This window comes from Crinia signifera, chromosome 1 (genome assembly GCF_055691185.1).
Source record: "Crinia signifera chromosome 1, ASM5569118v1, whole genome shotgun sequence".
Classification (NCBI taxonomy): domain Eukaryota; kingdom Metazoa; phylum Chordata; class Amphibia; order Anura; family Myobatrachidae; genus Crinia; species Crinia signifera.
In genome coordinates this window covers 387,697,576-387,710,276 of record NC_139217.1, presented here as the reverse complement: position 1 = coordinate 387,710,276, position 12,701 = coordinate 387,697,576, and the positions used below count along the sequence as shown (strand labels likewise).

The 12,701-nt window shown below is 46.6% G+C and overlaps 1 protein-coding gene across 1 annotated transcript in view; it reads right to left on the bottom strand.

Moving 5' to 3' along the window:
• C1H5orf63 (chromosome 1 C5orf63 homolog) overlaps positions 1–8,889 on the bottom strand; it is a 62,044-nt gene extending 53,155 nt beyond the window's left edge. The window contains exon 1 of the mRNA XM_083158430.1: positions 8,801–8,889. The gene's annotated coding sequence lies outside the window, so the exon portion shown is untranslated. The remainder of the gene's footprint in view (positions 1–8,800) is intronic.
• Between the last annotated feature and the right edge of the window lie 3,812 nt (positions 8,890–12,701).

Genomic DNA, 12,701 nt, shown 5'->3' with positions numbered 1-12,701 from the left:
GCCCTTTGTGGGTAGGGTTTAAGGACATTAGGGTGCAATGCAAAGGCCTCATCCGCCACAAAAACAAAGTTCAAACCGTGCTCATTTTCAGTCCGCTCTGGTAGATTCAGTTCATTTTTTTCAGTTTGTCATGGAAAAATGTATTCTCCAGGGCTCCTCCATCTGAAACTCTACCATTTTTCCCAATGTCCACAAATACAAACTCGTATCGAGCATTAGCGATGGCCATTAGAACAATGCTGAAGAACCCCTTATAGTTATAATAAAAAGAGCCACTCTTTGCAGGGGGCATGATTCTGACGTGTTTGCCATCGATAGCTCCACCACAATTAGGGAAATTCCAAAGATCACGGAAATCACGTGCAATATTTTGCCACTCCTCCTTGGTCGATGGAAACTGCAATATAAAAGTATATGCGTATTAATAATCTGTTGGGTTGATTTTAGACCCATCAGCCCTCCCCCATTGCAGCCTCAAAGCTATTACCCGCCTTATCAAAATGACCCCCCACCCACTGGTGTAAAAGATTAAATTAACAGGCATTGTAAAGATATACATATAGGGTACAGGTATGTGCACAGCTATACATATGGGGGACATGTATGTAATTTTCATATTTACCTTCATGTATTTGTCCTGTAGAACTTGGACGATGGCATCACAGGTGTCTGGTATTATCAACCCCAGCGCTTGAGATGATATTGCGGTGGTGAATCTCAGGTCGGCAAGGGTCCTGCCTGTTGCCAGGTAACGCAGCGTTGCCACCAGTCTCTGCTCTGCAGAAATAGGCCTCCTGAAATAGGTGTCCTCTCTCTCTATTAAAGGGGTAACCAGTGTCAGCAGCTCCATGAAGGTAGCGTCATCCATACGGAGATAATTCCTGAAATCATCAGGATTGTTCTCCCGTATCTCCTGTAGCAATGGCATGTGGGAGAAGGTGTCTCTCCTCAGAAGCCAGTCTCTGGTCCAGCAGCTCCGATTCTTGGTCCTTTTTCTTTTTTTAATAGCCTGCAATCTAATGGCCATAGCAGCCAAAATGCACGCACGAGCCTTCCTTCTCCTCAAGCTCATAATTAAAAAGGCCCAAATGCACCGATAGACGAACGAACGTACGTATATCCTGTACAGCTAGCAATGGATCTGAATAGTCACGGCTCTATTCTGTACTACACGAACGATTCTTTGTTCCGTGATCACGCCTCGTTTTGGTATGCTCTTTTAAATCCAGCCCATTATGATAATGTTGTGTACATTTTTATCGTGTGAATAGCCAGAACGGGAGAGTGTGTACGGTGGTACAATCTTTTTCTTGCGATTGTTTGGACGGGTGTACATCGGACGTCGCAAGTAAAATTGTACATATGTGTACGCGCAGATCGGTCGTATGTTTCGGACGGCCGAACGTGTATTCGGTCGATCGAACGGTCGCAAGAAAAATTAAATTGTACATATGTGTACCCCGTGAGTACACAGTAAGCATAATGCAGGATTGGTGCAGCATTTTGGATAATAACTTCCATGGGTTGTGTACTCCACATGGGTTGTGTAGGTCTGGATTAGGCGCAAAGTTTGCCAACCTTCTCTTCTGTAGAAACCGTTTCAGTCAGTGCGTATTTGGGAGTTGTGAATAATATTATTACACGTCTCTGTGCAGTATGGAGAGAACTGTTATGTGATGATAACAGCGAGTAAGTGTGAGAATGGGGGTTAATGAATATTTAGCAGGTTACCTATTTTGCATAGCATAATTAAGACAGTCTTTTCATATATACAGTTTTGTTTAATCAAATAAACACAAAATATATTCTTGCACCAATAGGAGGAGTAAAACTGCTCTAACAAATCCACAACTGCAAGGAAAAACCTAAGTGGTACCAGTACACACAGGGTCAATTACATATGAACAAAATAATGAATATTTATCATAAAAACACCCAACGTCACTAACATATGTGTTAAATCACTACTGGGAGTGATTTTAACACATATGCTAGTGAAGTCTGATCCTTCATAATTAATATTCATTATTTAGCTCATTTGTAGCTCACCATAAAATTCTAGAGCATTCTATATAAATTTTATTAAGACCACGTAAACACTGGTGCTTTCTATATTAAAGAAAATAATAAGTAAACGCATAGATACAGATGTGACAATAAAATACATAGCTCTAATGCCCCTTTCAGAGCGCACATATTAACCGGTATATTGCCGTTTACTTACCGTTTCAAAACAGTAATATGTGCAGTCTGAAAGGTCCAGAGTGAATTTACCATTTTAAAATAACTGGTATTTTAAAATGGTAAAAAAGCAGGGTCCTACCCGTTTCAGACCCGGTTTTTTTTGCTGTCTGAACGGGTCTGAAACGGTACTCAGGCAGCAGTAAGCACTATTGGTCCCTAGCGCCGTGCATATTTAATGAGCAGGCCGCTCATTACATATGCGCATATGTAATGAGAGGCAGGCTCATTAAATATGCACGGCGCTGGCTCAGAGGTGACCAGCTAATGCTCAGTGCATGTGCTTTCACACACTGCCCCTGCCTCAGGTACCGGGGGATTAGGGGGTATGAGCGGGGTAGTATCCCTCCCCCCATTGACCTCCAGCAGCCAGCGAGTGTCAGATCCCCATCCGAAGAGCGAGCCAGGGTCACCGCCGGAGAGGAGGGGAGGGAGGAGGCAGAGGGGAGGGAGGAGATGTGTGCTGTGTCACTGATGCTGCTTTCACACCGCAAACCTGTTTTAGACCAGGTATTTACATGCAATGTGAAAGGGGCTAAACTTGCTCTGACTCGTTTAAAAAAAAAACGTTTTAAATACCTGGTCTAAGCAGGTCTTGCGGTGTGAAAGCAGCATAAGTGAGCCTATATTCATTAGAACTATTCTGCTCCTGTAGAGGTTACTGGAACGCTACTTGTACCATTTCCGTGTTTGCACACAGCAGGCTGACCTAATTACATTTCTTTCATGAATTGTGACTAATGATTTACTTTCATACACTTGTATTCTAACCAGGAAGACACCTCTGGGAATAGAGCTGTAGGTGTAAAAATATTGGAATGGAATTGGGCAAAGTCAAACACACATTTAACATAAACATCAGATCAGTTTGGTGCTAATTAATAAAAAATGACTGTAGCTTCAGGAAAGATCAACAAGAACATGCTAATTTCTTCTTATGTAAAATGGATTTATTTTCCTTATATTAGTAAAATAATTAAAATTGCACTTTCAATGTGATTTTGTGCTTTCTAAAAATTATAGTTTGAGAAAATGGGATACAGTCATTGGGTCACCAGCAAGTTGTTAGACCAGGGCTGGGCAACACCGGCCCTCCAGATGTTAATGAACTACACATCCCAGGATGCTTTGCATTAGTTTTGCTATGTGGCCATGCTGAAACTGATGTAAGGCATGCTGGGACGTGTAGTTCATCAACATCTGGAGGGCCAGTGTTGCCCAGCCCTGTGTTAGACAGTCATTATCGACATGCATTTAGGTTGACACGTGTCTAGATCGACATACAGGAAGGTCAACATGGGTTAGGCTGAGAAAATGTGGAATTAAAAGATCATGAATAAAATGATTCACACTGAACTAGTGGCCCCTAAAGGTGGCTATACATCAGAAAGACCTGTCTATCATAATTGTGTCCAACTTTCCCTTCAACTCCCCAGCAGTCCTTGGTGGTTTTTGGACACACAATGTACAGTACTCACAATTCATCATACAATCCATCTGTGCATAACTGTATTGCTTGAACCTCCATTTACATAGGGGATTGGCCTACTGGGGGGGGGGGGGGTTAAGTGACACGCTTAACCCCCGCTGTGGATGCTCGCACAGAGCAGCTGCACATGCGCAGTCCTACACAAATGGTCCTCCGTGCAAATGCGCGGGGACCGATTCAATCAGAATACCCCTCCTAGTCATGGTCACCCAGTGAGTACAAGAGTACTATCTAGAAATGTGTATACCTTTGTTGCTCACTGGTACACTGGCAGTGTACACAACCCAATGCACACGTAAGCTGGGCATTCTTCTGCAGCCACCCCTGGCCCTCCCTCACCACAGCGAGCAGCCTGGTGAGCAGAAATGCACATGCGAAAATTCCGGCGGCGAGGGAAGCGCTTCTAACTTTGAAAACACTGGCCGCATGCCGATGGTTTAAAAGTTAGAAGAGCTTCCTGCGCCGGATAGCGCGTTGTTTCCAGGTCACTACAGGGACCCCGGCAAGGTCACACTCAGCGCCACAGGGACCTCCAGGCTCTCCCTGACAGCAGGTACCCCCACGCCGCACGGGCCCCCCTCCCCACTCAACCCACAAGGAGGGGGGAGCTGGGTGAGTAACAATAGCGCCCGCAGACCCCCCCGGCGTCTCCCCGCTGTCGCAGGGGCTGCGGCGCTGTAGTTGTGCCACTGTTTGTGAGTCCACCGGGTTTGGTTGGCACCCATTCACAAGCAGGCCAGGGGGATCTACCCCCATCTTTTGATGGTCGCCCAGCGTTCTCATGGGGAAGCCCATGAAACGCTGGGCATTCCGTATGCTAATGAGGCCACCCCTCGCCCGCTGTCCTTGGTGCATGGGAACAGTCTGTTGCCGGTGGGTGCACACACCCTGCATATGAAGACAACATCAGCCCCCATGCGAACACAGCCCTTCTGCGAATGGACCATAATAAGGTCCACATAGACAATTGTGTCCTCATCATCCATGTCACTATTATGACAAATGTTTCAAATAGTTTTTTATAGAATTTGTCGCATCAATGAAGCATACAAGTTATTGAGGCAGATGTATTAAGCCTTAACAAGAGATAAATGCAAGGGTGATAAGGAGAGATAAACGTCCAGCCAATCACCTCCTTACTGACTTTTTTCAAACACAGGCTGTAACATGGCAGTAAGGAGCTGATTGGCTGGACGTTTATCTCTCCTTATCACCCTTGGATTTATCTCTTGTTAAAGCTTAATACATCTGCCCCATTGAGACTGACAAGGATTTCAGTTAGGCCTTTGTAGTCCATCTTTAGTGGTAAAGCAGCAACCAATAATTGTAAGTTCTGATGATTTTCGGAAACACACACATTACCTCTTGCGGCAACCCCAACACAACATGTAGGTCATAAAAATGTAGACAATCCAATTTGAATGTCTGCTAAATGAAAAACTGTAGACAAAAGTGATCTGCAACCTGGAGCATACATAGCAGCAGGGTACGATAACATCTGGTACATTGGGTATATTATTCAATGTAATGAGGAGGAACAAGATGTGCTGGTACACTTTATGAAACTAAAGCAATCTCAATTTACTCACGTCCTCTGTGTAACTGAAGTGCCTACTATCCACGAAAGTGGAAGGCAGTGTACACTTTCTGCTGACACTTTAAGGAAAATTATAGACCATTACAACAGGTTTTAAACAAGGGAAAAATTACATTGTTGACTCAACCTATGTTATGGACTCAAGTCATGTTAAAGTTTTACATTTCATGGTTTCTTGTTAATTATGTATGCGGTACAATAGTAATCGAACGTCAACGTCAGAACTTTTTTCTCTCCACTATAAAACAGAGTACCATGCTATTTTTTTTGTGCGGTAGTAATGTATACCTTTGTTAAACACATAAAAAATTGGGATATCTAATGTGAATGCGACTAAATTGCATCCATATGCAATTCACTCAACACTGAATGATTCTTGCATTCTGTGCATATGTATGTCTGACCCTTCCACAGTTCTGCGGCAGACAGGCTGATGGAGGCCAGCACTGACGTTGCACGTCCTCCCTGAAAACGCCTGACAATCCCAGAAAATGTCAGGTTTCCATCCCCAAACCTCGACTTCCTGTCCATCAAATTGGGAGGGGATTGTGACTAGGGGCCTTATTTTGGTTCATTCTTTCTGACAAAATCCTTCTTAGATGGGCAAAACCATGTGCACTGCAGGTGGGGCAGGTGTTACTTGTGCAGAGAGAATTAGATTTGGGTGGGGTTTTACTTCAAAGTGAGATCTATATTGCAGTGTAAAAATAAAGCAGTCAGTATTTTCCCTGCACAGAAACAAAATTACTCACCCAAATCTAATTCTCTCTGCACATGTTACATCTGCCCCCCCCCCTGCAGTGCACATGGTTTTGTCCATCTAAGAAGGATTTTGTCAGAAAGAATGAACCAAAATAAGGCCCCAGATCCTTTTGCTATTTTTTACGCTATCAGTACAGTTATTTCATAATCAAATTGATTGTGAATTTACACAACAGCAATATTCATTTCTTTCCCAAAAGTAAAATGGCAGATTGGAGTCCAGAAGTAATGAATAAAATACCCACATGTATATGGAACCAAAAGCAGCACTGCATGAGCCGTGAAAACGGAACTCTGGAAGAAACCGGAAGTGGTGGAACGCAGATGACTTCCGGTGCGCGAAAACGCGGGAAATCCCACAGAAAGAGGGCAGGCAAGATCTTAATCAAGACGGGTATAAATATGGGAACAGATACCCATGCCCCTGATTCCAATCCTGAAGAAGGAAAATTATGGGCGGTATTCAATGAGGCTGATTCGCCAGGTTTTTATGGCGATTTTGTGCTGTAAAACGAATTTCTGACTAAAACGGCGAATCACCCTATTCAATGACCAGATGGCGAATACATTTCAAGGTTTTTTTCGCCATGATTCACCAAGTAGCAATCGCTATCTTTTTATGGTGAAGTGGAATGTGAACTTTTAAAATAAAGTGTTTTGTTTTTTACAATTGGTGTAAAAAAATCTGGAATTTTATTCTGAGGAGGGGCATGCTATTTGTATTCATGTGCTGTAAGCACATGAATATATATTTAATTAAAAAAAAAAAATTTTTTTTTTTTTTACACAGAGCAGCCAGCAGGGGGCCGGAGCCGAGCCGCTCATTAGATATTCATATATTCACTTCACCCGATCATTACATATTCATGATCGGGTGAAGTGAATATATGCGGTCCCCTGCTGGCACCCCGGGGGGGGGGGGGGGGCAGCCTGTGCCGCCTGGCACCCGGGGAGCCCACCTCCCCCCCACAAACGTTCTGGGGCAGGCAGGGAGACTTCCATCTCCCTGCCTGCCACCGTCCTCAGGCTCCCTGCGGCGTTCGCCGCAGGAGCTCAAATTCGCCGGTCAGGGGCAGCGAGCCCCTGACTCGTTGAATACCGGAGCCGGCGAGGCTCCGGAACGCGGCGACCAGTGGCGAATGTGCAGCGAATCCTAAATAGGATTCGCTGCACATCGCCAAAACCCACATTGAATACTGCCCAATGTGAATACCGGCGACGTGCAGCACATTCGCCACTGGTCGCCGCGTTCTGGAGCCTCTCCGGCTCTGGTATTCAACGAGTCAGGGGCTCGCTGCCCCTGACCGGCGAATATGAGCTCCTGCGGCGAATGCCGCAGGGAGCCAGAGGACGGTGGCAGGCAGGGAGATGGAAGTCTCCCTGCCTGCCCCAGAACGTTTGTGGGGGGGGGGGGCTCCCGGGTGGTATATTTTTAATATATATATATTTTTTTTAAACAATATTTTTTTTTTTACACATTCGCCAGCAGGGGGCCGGGAGCCGGAGCCGCTCATTAATATTCATATATTCACTGCACACTGGTCCCGATCATTACATAGGCACGATCATGACCAGTGAGTGCAGCGGCTCCGACCCCAGCAGCACCCTGCAAGCCCTTCTTCACCCCCACTAGTGTCCGGACACCCCACAGGTGGGACACGTGTGCTGCTTTGCTGGGGGTGAGGTGAGGGGAGGGAGGTGAGGGGACGAGGGGGGGGGAGAGATATGCGGGGGACATTAGCTGACAGGGACGGCTCCAGCAGTAGCAGACCTCTGGTTCCGGCAGCCCCAGCACGGTGATAGCAGATGTCAGCGCCGGGGCTGCTTGAGCCGGAGGTCTGCTACTGCTGCTGCTGCTGGACTCGTCAGGCTGTGCAGGGGCTCCCAGCAGCATTAGTGCGCTCCCCGGCCGGGACTCCGCTCCATCCCCTGCAGTGGCAGTGTAGCCACAGAAGCAGGGGAGAGCAATTAGTCATAGGGGTCAATTTTCGCCGTCAGGGGCTGAGAGCCCCTGACGCGTTGAATACAGGGGACGGGCGGCTGCCGGCGAATCTCCCAGCAGGGAGAATCCAAGGCGAAAGGGCAGCGAATCCTACACAGGATTCGCTGCCACCCACGACCCCCGGCCATTGAATACTGGCCCAAATTTTAAAAGTTCACATTCCACTTCACCATAAAAAGATAGCGATTGCTACTCGGTGAATCATGGTGAAAAAAACCTTGAAATGTATTCACCATCTGGTCATTGAATAGGGTGATTCACCGTTTTAGTCAGAAATTCGCCGTACAGCACAAAATAGCCATAAAAACATGGCGAATCAGCCTCATTGAATACCGCCCAACGACTCTTAATAACTTCCAGAGACCATGGTTTTAGAGGATTTAGCAAATGTAACCCATTCTCCGTAAAGCTCTGAGGAATATGTGTGCACTATACAAATAAAGGTATAAGAAAACATACAACATCTGGATCCTGGATTACAGTATAAATACTTGCAGGCCGGGTATGTTATAATGAATTCCTGTTATGGCTACTGCTACTTTGCCATTCTTAATACTTCCTCTGCAAAGCAATCAGTCTGCTCCACATCCCTATTGCCAGACACTGATAGACAGCGTGGAAATGGGTCTTCAAGCACCAGTGTAGTATCACACTGCACACAGTTACAGCACCAGCTCGTCTCCATAGACACACACACACAAACACCCACCGTGTCTCTTTGTTAGACAGAAGGTCACCGAGCAGCCATACAGACAGCTCCACTTCCTGCTGCCCCAGCACTAAGCAGCTAAGGCGACACTGCCCTCTAGTGTACAGATACGGACTGCACACAATGTAATACTTTAGCTATAATACCATAGTCATGCAGGAGACGTCAGCTGGATTTGAAATAAGACCATAGTAAAAAAAAAAACACAGATAGTAACATTTCTGCTTATTTGAGCAATGCTTTAGTTTCTAACATTCCTTAGCTATCACTGAGAAATGCAGGACGCTATTATGTACCTCAATGGCAGTGCTAGACTTTTTGGTGCTCTGCCAGAAAATGAATTGGCGCACCCCCCTAACTGAGATCAGAAACAGTGCACGGGGTATGGGTGAAAACCGGACCAGGACAAAACCCCCGGACCGCTGGACCGGGCAGCAAACTCTGCATTTTGTAGCTTGTAGCCTCCGGTCCGGGGGGGTGTTATGTGACCTGTCCGGGGGTGTCCTGTCTGGGGGGGGGCTGCCTGTCACACCTGTCACCAGGTAGAGGAGGAGGGGTAGAATAAAGCCTCCCTGTATGGTCCGGCCATGTAGCAAAAACCGGACGGTCCGGACCACCCGGTGAGGCTGTAATCTCCCCTGCCCATGTCCCTGGTGATAGCTATCACAGGGACCACCCCCCCGGACAAGACACCCCCCCCCCCCCCCCCGGACAGGACACCCCCCGGACCTGACCCTACAAGCTCCGGACTGCAGATTTTGATGTCCTGTCCGGCGGTCCGGAGTGTAGTCCGGTTTTTACATAGTCCCCAGTGCACGCATTATGCCAAAAATCGTAATACAACATCACATTATGCCCTCATTGTAATGTCCATGTCACTTTATAATGCACACAGTAATGCCCATGTCACATTATCATACTTGTCTACTTTTTGTGAAAACTAGTTTCAGGGAGATTACGGTTGGTAATAGAATTTTGCAAAGCGCCCCATTAAGGGAGCGTGTCATGCTCCACCCAAAGGGTGTGTCTAGTTCCATATAAGGAGAGATTGTGAAAAGAGATTGTGAACGTGGCACCTCGTGGGTGGGTGTGTCATTTAAAATGACTTATATCCAAATGTAGATGAGCCCCAAAGCAGTTAGTAAGAGCTACTATACTTGCTAAAGTGCTGGGAAATGGTGCTGATCATTCAGTGTAAATGTATCTATCACTCATTCCTTTTTCCCCCATAAATGTAACAGTGTAATGTGGGCTAGGTCAGTGATGGCTAACCTTGACACTTCAGCTGTTGTTGAACTACACATCCTAGCATGCCCTGCATCAGTTTTACTGTTTGGCCATGCTGAAACTGATGCAGGACATGCTGGGATGTGTAGTTCAACAGCAGCTGGAGTGTCAAGGTTAGCCATCACTGGGCTAGGTGAAATGAGGGAGATTGCTAGACTAATGAGGGAGAGAGGGAGATTGCTGCTATTTCAGGGAGACTCCTGCAGAATGCAGGAGGGTAGGCAACTATGACATTATGCCACACATCATTCTACCCATATCACATTATGCCACACACCGTAATGGCCCTTACACAATGCCCCCACTAGTGCTGCTTAGTCCAGAGTACAATCCCCCCAGTTATGCTCACCATGTTTCTGCTGCTTTGAGCACCTGGGAGGAGAGCAGAGCAGAGCCTGCAGAGGTACTGTGATCAGCATATGTGAGTGCCAGCTCGTGAACTAATTGGACGTCATGGTCTGGCAACCAATCACTAACTTTGGCCAAGTACTTTTTATACATCCATGGTCTCAGCATAGGACCTGCGGTAGGTGGGCAGCAGAGGTGAGCAATGGGTGGAAGGCGGAGTTGAGTAGGAGCCGGGCAGTGGTGGTGAGCTGCTATCTGCTACCCTTTTTTTTATTAATTTTGTAGTAAGAACCTTTTGGCCTAGGGGTTGCCATCAGGGCCGGCGCTACCCACTCAGCAGAGGATGCAGGGCAGGGAGGCGCTGGGCAGTTGAGGCACTCTCCCTGCTCTACTTCCCCTGCTGTCATCTGTGACTGCTGGCTTCTGTTGTGTGCCTGTCATATTGCAAGACAGGCAGCAGTGTCGGCAGCACAGAGCTCCTTCCCTGCTCTGAGTCCTAAACATCCTGGTCAGTGCTGTGGCAGGGACCGAAAAGGGGTGGAGTTAATGGCTGGAGGGGTGTAGCTACATGGATGCAGGCGGCAGGGTTATAAGGGAGCAAGACATGAAAAAAGCAAGCAGGAGAAGATGAGCTGCCAGCCTGAAGTGTCCTGAACTAGGTGAGTAACATGTGAGTGTACTGCAACTGGTGTGGGCATATGTATAGGCAGCCCTATTACTGTCGGCAACTGGTGTTGGCATATGTACAGGTAGCACTACTAGTGTCTGCAACTGGTGTGTGCATATGTACAGGCAGTGCTACTAGTGACTGCAACTGGTGTGGGCATATGTATTGGCAGAGCTAGTAGTGTCTGCAACTGGTGTGGGCATATGTGTAGACAGCACTACTGCTTTCAGCAACTGGTTTGTGTGTTATGTATAGGTGGTGTTATTATTGTCGGCAACTGGTGCGGGTGTTATGTATAGTCAGCGCTACTCATGTCGGCAACTGGTGTGGGCATATGTATAGGCATCGCTTCTGCTGTCGGTGACTGGTGTGGGTAAAAAGTAAAGGGGATATGGTGCACCCCTGTCTGGTCCCTCTTTCCTACAAATTGGAGTCAGAGGTGAAACATTGAAATTCATCACATTGTTAGGTCAGATAGCCAGAAACTTAACCAATATTTTTATGTCAGTTGACAGTAAAGAGATAGGAAGATACGAATATGGTGAAAGGGGATCTGTAACTTGTTTTGGTATTAATACTATCAAGGCTTCAGCCATAGGGCAGGATGCTCTAACCCAGAAATGCGGTAAAAACCCCGTTATCGGGTTTTTACCGCATTTCTGTATTCTCTAACCCCCCTCCGCAGTGTCAGCGCAAAAGCTGGCGATTCCCTGCAGAAGCCTATGGGCTTCTTACCGCAGCACTGTGTGAGGGATCCGTCACGGATCCCTCCCAGCATGCCCTGCGGTCTCAGACCTGGAAGTCCAGCGCCGTGGCCGCATCGCAAGGGACAGCTCATCGCAAGAGCTGTCCCTTGCGTTAATGATCGCATATGTTAGAACATATGCGATCATTAACAATGCAAAGCCTGGCGGAGGGGGGCTGCAGATGTTAGAACATCCCGCCCATAAAGAGGGGAACACTGACCACCTTCATCAGAGAATTAAAATTTGATAGGAGTTTTTGAGCAAAATAACCTAGATGTGTATTATACAGCTCAATGGAAAGAGCGGGATGGGGTATTCATATGTAAAACCACAGTCAAGTCGAGGTTTTACATATGAACATTTTGCTTGCGTTGACCTTCTCACAATTTCAATGTAATGCATGTCAACCCTTTCATGTGTCGACATTTTGACTGTCGACCAGTAGTGGTCAACATTTTGACTGTCGATCTAACAACCTGTACCTGTAAATACCATCTACACCCAGAGGAAAGGATTTAATTACATTCTCCACTTCATCTAGGCCAGTGGTAGCCAACTCCAGTCCTCGAGAGCTACCAACAGTTATCGTCTCCTCACAGAATCCCAAGTGAAGTAATTAGTTCCACCTGTGGATCTTTTATAATGTGTCAGTGAGTAATGAGTACACCTGTGCCCCAGCGAGGTGATCTAGAAAACGTGAACTGTTGGTAGCTCTCGAGGACTGGAGTTGGCTACCCCTGATCTAGGGTAACGGTGGCATCTAAGGATTGAAGAGAATCATTGCATAATACAGGCAAAGTAATCCCATCTAAATACTCAGAGAGTGCTGGGAGGGATTATTGTATTCTATATT